General features: G+C 41.0%; 1 long non-coding RNA gene across 17 annotated transcripts; it reads right to left on the reverse strand.

The window, feature by feature from the left end:
- Positions 1-911: 911 nt before the first annotated feature.
- Positions 912-9,215, reverse strand: LOC119322916. Of its 17 annotated transcripts, none has more exons than XR_005155969.1 (12): positions 7,890-9,215; positions 7,738-7,809; positions 6,814-7,000; positions 4,320-5,863; positions 4,161-4,229; positions 3,976-4,067; positions 3,740-3,790; positions 3,001-3,099; positions 2,840-2,892; positions 2,689-2,747; positions 1,810-1,900; positions 912-1,212 (listed from the first exon to the last, which is right to left on the reverse strand). It is a non-coding gene; the product is annotated as an uncharacterized LOC119322916 (long non-coding RNA). The 17 variants fall into 17 exon arrangements; XR_005155971.1 differs by having other exon boundaries at positions 2,993-3,099; XR_005155958.1 differs by lacking the exons at positions 2,689-2,747; positions 3,001-3,099 and having other exon boundaries at positions 2,840-2,957; positions 7,890-7,969; positions 8,802-9,215.
- Positions 9,216-9,221: the final 6 nt, after the last annotated feature.

Here is a 9,221-nt window from a genome sequence, read left to right on the forward strand (position 1 = left end):
TGCACACACTGTTGGATGAAGCTGAAGGGGGAGCATGTGTGGAAAAGATCCGTTCATGAAAAGCTTGTTGGACATCCAGGACCTAGTCGAATTAGAGACATTGTTGTACTATACTTAATTTGCATGCTATGTACTCCGTATGGATGATTTGTGTTGTTTGCTATCCGAACTTTGATGAATATCGACTGCTTTACATGAATTTCGTCTGTTAGTTAAAATATGGTTTAAAATGTGTGCGGCTATGGTTGGATGGCGTCTTCCTGCATCTGTGTGCGCGGATTGATCCTACCATGTCCGTGGATGGATGCGGGAGGAAATTTACGGGTTGCCGTTGGAGATGCCCTAAGATCATTTTTGGCGACGGTGACTGTCACAAACTGCTGCCTGCCCAGGGCAGCCCTTCGACATCTTTGCTATTTCATCGATTTTAGGTGACGCAATTGAGCGTCACAAGCATGGGCATATTCGATGACAGATTTATTGTCGAATGGGTCACTCTCTGAATATATAGGAAAATAAATAATTGTTTCTGTAGCTAACTTAGTTTGTGCATGTCCTTTGTTAATAGCTGAAAATTGCTTGGAATATGGATATTTTTGTTTCCCTTGTAAAAAGGGAATTGGGAATGGTTCGTACAACAACTTAAGGCTTGGTTATGAGACAATTCATGTATGCAAGTATTGATGTGCTTTGTATTGGAGAGACCATGACAACAACTCGATAGGAAGTGGGTCTAGTCATGTTCAATCTGTTTATACAACCGCTGAAGTATTTCAAGTATAAAAAAATTGCAAACACAAAAAAGTTAATATAGAGATGGTACTCCTTCAGGGAAGAGCCGTCATGATATATAGGCAATAGATATAGCAAAAACTGATCACTCAAAAGCAAGAGCCTATGCGCCAGTTCAGAATACATAAAAATGGCAATAGATAATCTAACATCAAGAAAAAACATGCAACAACAAAGCATCCAATTCTCTCATTTCAAAGTTTGAATAAAAAATTGCATGAATAGTCCATAGTTGTACAGATCCAACGTGAATAAATCCTTGTCTAATCCAACATTCGCTGAATAAACAAAATAAAAAGGACATGCGAGTGATAGCACAGAGGGCATCATCGACATTTGAGACACAAATGGAGGGCAAAACTCCTTCAATAAGGTCACGTGTGCTCGCCTTTGAGCAATGGCATTCCCCATCTATGTATCCTGGATGTTGGGGATCATAAAGCAATTAGATGTGGACATTCAAAGGCATATCCACAGGTGATATTGAAGTATACAACAGTAGATAAATAAAGTCCTCTTGAGCTCATTGTTCATATGTATCAAACAATACATAAGCAAACTAACACTAAGTTACCATGCTACATTTTGATGTTTTTTGTCCAGGCTTGGCCAATATGCTCTGTATCTTGAAAGAAAACCTTTATTTATTTTCTGTATCACATCGTGTTCAACATACCAGTAATGCGTTGATAAGGGTGATCAATACTGGAAAATAAAGAATAGATAATCATAGGATGTGTTGAAGAAATCGAGCACATCTATTCTTTAAATTTTGAGCGGGATATAAACTTTCGATAAAGTGAGCTATATATGTCGAGAGTGATGATGACAAACAGGGCATGTACAATCTTAAAGGAGAATGCACATATCAATAACACAACACCGACATTTATACTCAGTAAACCATAAGGACAAACACAAAATAATTAAAGGATGACATTTGTATGCAAGGCGAGCAAGGCCCGAGCAGTGCATCTGAGGATACAACATAGGAAACGATTTTAGAAACTGTCTTACATGTGATCCGTTCATTTAGTCATTAAAGACTAAAGTCCTGCAGGTAGTAGGCTGAGACTTTGTTTTCTTGCTGAGCATGTGATATGTTTCACTGGGAAAGCAACAAACGTGAGTAATGCATATAGTTGCATGAATCCGTCGAAGGCCAACAATCAACACAAGGAAATCATAACCAATTAACATATGAACCACCTATATTTGGTCACTCTGTGCATTTTAAAACCGAACCGAAAAACCATACCGAGAATAAACCGAACCGAACCGAATTCACGATTTTTATGGTTTATGGTTTCGATATGGTATGAAATTTTCATACCGTTTTGAATTTCGGTTTTTATGGTATATACCGAAAAACTGAATGGTTAACCGAATAAACCGAAATAAATATATATATGTATTTCCTGAGGCAAACAACGATACAAGTAGTCATTTTTCTTGTATAAGAGTAAAATTTCCTGCAAAGAGCATCCATTTTTTCTTGTAACGTAGTAGTTTTTCTCTTGCAAAAAGGCTAACCTCGTCATCCATAACCTTTCAAGGCATGAATTGAGGCATGCATATATACTTATATAAAGTTATATACCGTTTGTATTTAAAAAGTATGTGTTTGAATTTATAAGTTTGTAAAATATAGTATATCATTTTCAAATTCGCGTCAACTTTGGTTATTATGGTATATACCGAAACCATACCGAAATAATTTGGTATATACCGAAACCGAACCATATTTTAATATCATACCGTATAAACCGAAGTATTAATACCGTACAAACCAAAAAACCATATAAACCGAACCATGCAAACCGAATAAACCGAACGCACAGAGTGAATATTTGGATCCTCATGAACCAAGGATTAAACAGAGACCCAAAACCTCACCGAGGCTTAAACATAGACCCAAAACCTCTGTCAATCATCACAAGCAGCAAACAATAGGCCTGCCAAAATAACCCCAAGCCAAAGATAGGAGATGCCTCATAAATAAAAATTACAAAAAGGTAGGGGCTGCATCATCAAATATATGACGTACCTGTCAGTGCCATGGAACAGTACTACGAGTATCATGGTCCTGGACTCCTGGTCCTATCAAATCCCAGCAAATACAAAAACATCAAACCTCGGTCATGGCCATCAAACATGGAGAATATCTGCACCAAATGGGTGGATACAACATGGTTCTTACTTGCTTACTTTAATAAGAATGAATCATTAAACATTAGTAGAACTGTTGCATATGAAGTACTGCAGAAATAAGCACATAATATTGGGGAAGCCCTTGTTTCTTTGCCACTACATAACAGGAAGGACATAAGATATTTTGAGAATGGCATATTAAAAACTTCTCTAAATTATGGAGGCACAATCAGGCAAGCTAGACCAGTCGTGAAAATAGGAGAGAGCCCAGCTATATGATAAAGGGAGTCAAGAGTTTCTTGGCATACTCTACTATCCAAAGAGCTTATTTATCATCATCACAACCAAAGTTACTTAATCTTTTGATCTAATAGCTTTAGAAATAGCTGGAAGTGTGTTTCTTCTAAGGCGGTAAGCAATTTGGACCCTCGCAAAAGAGCTAACATAGCAGAGATAAAAACTAATGAATTGAAGATAACCTCAATTAGGACCTATGAACCTCTCAGAGGTCATTGAGGCAAACTATCATGTACAGATCATCGACGATGTTTGTCTTTAATATAAGTAGGACGTCCGTACCAACCTCAAGTCCTATTTTCAGGAGAAATTTCGATAGAATCATCATTTTATAAGCATTCATACTGTAATCGATGAAATCAGCATACTACTACTCCCTCCGTAAACTAATATAAGAGCGTTTAGATCACTATTTTAGTGATCTAAACGCTCTTATATTAGTTTACAGAGGGAGTACATGCTAAGCAAGCAAACTCAAGAAGCTGGTTCTAATAATTACCTCCAGAGAAGTAATTTTGAATTCATGTGACATGTAGTGTTCTTTGAATAACTGAGAAAAACATAGGAAACAATAGAAGATGGTAAGCACAAACATCATATTGCAGAAACAACAAGCAAACATTTCACAATTCATAAAAACTTTTCTATGGTTAATTAGAGGAAGAACTACCTATGATCCAAGTGAGCTAAGTGAATCCAACTAGAAAACTAAGTAACAGGCGTGATTGATCTTACATTAGGGCCCAGAAAAGTAGGGGTTGTTGTTGAGGTTCAGGATCCTGTGTGCTTCGAGTGCTGCCGCCTGGCAGAGTAAATCATCTCTAGACCTGGAATTTGTAACCAGCAGAGAAAGGACTGTCTGCAATCAATCTCCATGCATGACGAAGAGCTAGCTTGATGGATTGATGAAGATTGCTCACCTTCTCCAGGAAGAACAGGCGGTCGATGAACTGCGTGGAAACCTCATCCAGCTCCACAACATCGGTGACCTGCAGCGGTCAGAGAGAGGGATGGTGAGCAGAAGCAGCGCAAGATTGACGGGGAGAGGAGTCCTGCATCTTTAATCGAACGTGTCTCACCTTGAGGTCCTCGACGTCTCCGCAGCCCGTACTCTAAGCAAGCTCGACACAGGCACAATTTGCAAGATCCCGGGCATGAAATGAACGCCCAAAAGGGAGTGCAGCAACAACGGAAAGAAACGCTAAAAGGGAACATAGAGCAGAAACCAACCCAAAATGCAAGCAAGAATTTTTAAAAGGGAACATAGAGCAGCATGAGCATGAGGCGTAGAAAAATGGGGTCACCTTAAGATCAAGAATCAATGGATGGCTCTCTCTCTCAGTTCAAATCAGAAGGAAAGAACCACTATTATTGATACCACTATTATTGATTAGAGTTATTTGTAATTAGGCAAAGCACTACAACACTGGATCCTAAGCAACAGCTGAGGCATACAAAACTACAAGTGTTTGTTCTTTTCATAAATAAACAACCTTTAGTATCTCAACCAGAACCAAAGAAAAACAAAAATCATGGTTAAGTAACCAGCAAAGGAAGAATGAACCTTTTTTGAATTTTAAAGTGGCAAGACATGAAAAGTTCTTTATTGCCTTCAATACTACACACATTAGGGGAGGTAGCTGCAGTTCTATTGCATAGTGGGCTCAGATTCGCCTTTCCTCGATCATATAACCTACCCCCATCATCTCTTATCACCAGATCAATTTGTTTATGCAGTAGAGTTGCCCTGGTTATCACTCAACAAGAATGACCATCCAAGGACAGAACAATAAGTATCACAGGATCAAAAAGGATTCTAGAGACAAGAGGGAGGATCCAACTTGATACCCACAGGTAACTCGATTGCTCAAAGGCACACTTATTTCAGCGACGGTTAATCATCATCGCCCTAGCAAGAATGGCTTCCGACCGATGGGGCACGTGATTCACACGCGATGACACAAGATATCTCACCGCGGGAGTAACTATTCATTGCTACAGGAGCTCAGGCTCGACCCAATGGCCGAGATCAATCCGGAGCGAGATCCGGCGGCTAGAATTGCATCAGGAAATTGATCCGACGGCCAGAATCACCTGAGCTCTGGGAGCGCCCGGGAGTGACTGCATCCCTTATTTCTTGATGGATGGATCACCAGATCAATATGTTCTCATGAGGGTGAAACTGCCCTGGTTATCACTCATCAGAAATGACCATCCAAGGATAGGAGCCACTAAAATAAGAACGTGATCAAAACGACTCAAAGAAACGAGGGAGGATCCAAATTAATACCCACAAGTGCCTTGATTGCTCGAGAGCATGCCTATATCAGCGACAACTGATCATCATAGCCCTGCCCATGTCCCATATAGTAGCCGAAGTAGAGCAGGGGAAGATGGAGCTCACCGAGGGAGGTTGTAGCCGAGGCAGTACTCAGTGGGCGCCGGGCTGAACACCGTCCAACCGGCGAGGAACCACGTTCGAGTGGCGCCTTGCACCGTCCTGCCGACGAGCACGAACGCCACTGGCTGCGAAGCGGCCAAGGAGACGAGGAGGTGATGTGTAGCACATCTAGGAGCACTATCAGGGGCGGAGATGACCAGGGCCTAGTCAGTTCTCTTTTTGCTGCAATCAAGGATAAGATTTGTTAGAACATTCTTGTGGTCAAAACTTATCAATGGGCCTATTTATTAGCTGCTTGTAGTGCCGAAGGTAAAATCAAAAGGCCTTTTACTGCCACCTTGCATGAAGAGTTTCTATTCACACATGTGTACTGCTATATGAACCTGCACGATGCTGACTAAGTAAACAACAAAAGCTACTGAGATGTGAACTGACTTTTCTCTAATCAGACTCTCTGGACACACCAAGAAGCACAGATAAATAATCCCTGCTGGACAGAACACATAGTCTAATACGGTATAACACTGACTAAGCCTAGGTTTGTGAACAGAAATAAATTATAAAACAATATGGTAGGCCAGAAGGAGAGACCATAAAGCTATATAGAGCACATGCCCAAAGAAACTAAAACCGAGCAGAGCATTGACTGAATATGAAACTATGTTAAAAAAACTGCAGCCAATGAACGGATTGTCCATCATTTTCTTCCCCTTAATGTTTTTCTCTTGTGGAACATGTCTTATTCAATTGTTCCTTTGGTGCTTTCATCAACTTCCATCATCATTGAGAAAACAACTTTGTCACAATACCTATTACAAGCTTGCACCATTAACGAATATCTGTTGTTTTAAACAAATTGATTCATCATACTTAAGGGAGAAATCGTAGTAATACTTAACTTACGTTATAGATTCCGTGTGAAATTAATTGGCTCAAAATCAAATCAACAACTCTATCTTTGTGATGCCCTATGATGTCACCACCAAAGTAGATCTAAGTACACCCATATAACTGTTACACCTATATTTTCTGTGATTATTTGTAGTCTCAAGTTCAAACTATTCTTCTTAAATCACTACCCTCTCAAAAGAAAACCAAGAGTAATAAACCACCTATGATGACATTGTACGGATATCAATGTGAGGTATTGGTGTTGCTAAGCTAGCAATTACCTGCCAAGATCTGCAGCAAAAGTGTTCGTTGATGGACCAATTCATCCTGCTTCCTGAGACCAGAACTATAACGATTGGTGGTCCAGTTCTGCTAGAGGAACATGGAGCTGGCCTTGCCCCTTTCTTGTGTCAATCAGACTGAGCCACCTACAGTTCGTCCATGACATAATGTCCGCTGAGTCTACTTCTGCGCCCAAAATGACCGAGAAAAATGCAGGTGAATAAATTCGTCTTTTTTGGCACGTTTTGCAGATGAAGGATGAAGGAAGGAGTTAAGAGCTAGAAACAGTCCTTCTGCAAACAGTAAAGGGAAACTCGACCTCTTAAAAATGTAGGATAGCAAATGGCTAGACATAAATTGGAATTTTTCATGTAACCATTGGTAATATGCATCATATTGTTTTGTATAAAGGAAGAACAATCAGCTCAAGTAAGTGCTTTTTGGTTTGTCCTCTAGTTTAGTATAACTTTCTCAACTTATTGTAAAGTGCTGCAGGCTGTTGTTGTGTTGTTAAGTTTCTAATTGACCCGCATACATCACTGTTTCGAATGATCCAATTTATGGTTCTGTTGAAGTGTTTCATAATAATATTTTTATCATGACACATTAACTAATCATACAGTAACAGCATTTTAAGAAGGTCGTACAATCAAATCTTGAGCTGACTGCTATAAAGACTATTTAGATTGGTAAGGTCAAATGATATCATTAAATTAGTCCACAATGTTTTCTTAATACATTCTTTCTTATATTCATGTAAAAAGAAAGTACGGGCCAAAGTCGCAAGTTGGAGACTACGCCTATGTACAAAACGTCCCTTCTTAAACAGAGGGGGTATCAGTCATAGAGCATACTCCAAGTCATGTATATAATGCAAAAATTACTAAGAGAAAATCAACCTATGCAGAAATATTTCACGATACCTTCTTTTCTGGAGAAAAATTATTTAACTTCAAGAACATGGCTGCTGCAAATGATGACGTGAAGATCTCTTCCTACAAACAAGTTAACGGATCAATACAATACAGAAAACAATGATCACAGAAATATGGCTGTACTGAAAAGCGAAAACTACCTCAGTAACTTCAAGGCCAAGTGTTTTGAATTTCTTTGAATACTGCCTTCTCGACTTCCTACAAAAACTAATTTCTTGCCCTGCACCAAGTGAAACCAAATAAAAGCATCATTACGGAATCTTCACATAATGGTGCACTCATGAACCAACCAAAATACAGCGATGGACTTCGAAAACTGGAAATTATTCAAAAGAGCATATCAATGCCCTAATAGTGGAAGAGAAGGTTATCAGTACTTGTTTGGTCAAGATGGATGCTATGATATTCCTAGACCAGCAGTCTATCATGTTGGAAGAACAAACGAGAGAAACCAGAAACATGATAAAGCAAACACCATGTTGAATAATCATATAAATGAGTAATTTATTTCTATTAGTTAAAGACCTAGGAGGTTACTGATATTCGAGACATAGCAGGGGCTCAGTCATTAGCTACTATAACAAATATTCCAGCCTTGTCAGATTAATGATTAAGTATGATTGCACGGTACAAACATAAAGATTTTTTTACATCTTATGAAGAATCCAAATATTAGCCCTTTCATTCTCTAGCCATGACTTGGAAATTATCTTCAACATTCTCTAGCCATGACTTGGAAATTATCTTCAATCTGACTTGTGTACTGCTCAAAGAATATGTGATGCTGTGACGAGAGCAAATGCAAAGTTTACTTCCTGTCTTTAGACTTCCAATCTAGCTAAGTAAATGCTTTAACAAGATTTCAGTAAGCAGGGCTAGCTCCTGTGAAGTGCAAGAACACGGAGAAAAGGCCCCATCGCAGTTGACCATCCCTCTGGTAATTTCAGAATACCCCTCTGGAATCAGTCGAGCAGCAGGAGCAGACGTGGATTCCTCTCCCGGTGCGAGCAACTCTTGACGGATCTCTTGACGCAGGGGCGTGTCCTCCTCACCTTCTTCTCGTAGGGGAACGGCTGCTCGCCGGGGAGCTCCTGGTCGGGCTGCGCGGCGGCCACCGCGGCCCCCTCCTGCCGACGGCGGAGGCGGCGCGCCACCGTAGGGGAGGAGGAGGCCGACCCCCTGGGCCACGCCGCCCGCGCCACGTCCCATATGCCGTCGCCTTTGCCTCGCCTCGTCATTCCTCCTTCCCTCCCGTGGGAGCCGGGGCCGGGCGGGGCGCTAGGGTTTGGTGGCGCCAGATCGGTGGGGTGGAAGTAGGAGAGGAAGGCACGGGTGGGGAGGAGGCCGGGCGACGGCGAGGAAGGAGGAGAGGGAGGCGCGGGCGGGAGGAGGCCGGGCAGCAGCGGGTAGAAGGAGGAGGTCAGGCGGCGGCGGGGAAGGAGGAGAGGAGGCGCGTGGGAGGGGGGAGGAGG

The sequence above is a fragment of the Triticum dicoccoides genome, chromosome 6B (assembly GCF_002162155.2).
Source record: "Triticum dicoccoides isolate Atlit2015 ecotype Zavitan chromosome 6B, WEW_v2.0, whole genome shotgun sequence".
NCBI classification, from domain to species: domain Eukaryota; kingdom Viridiplantae; phylum Streptophyta; class Magnoliopsida; order Poales; family Poaceae; genus Triticum; species Triticum dicoccoides.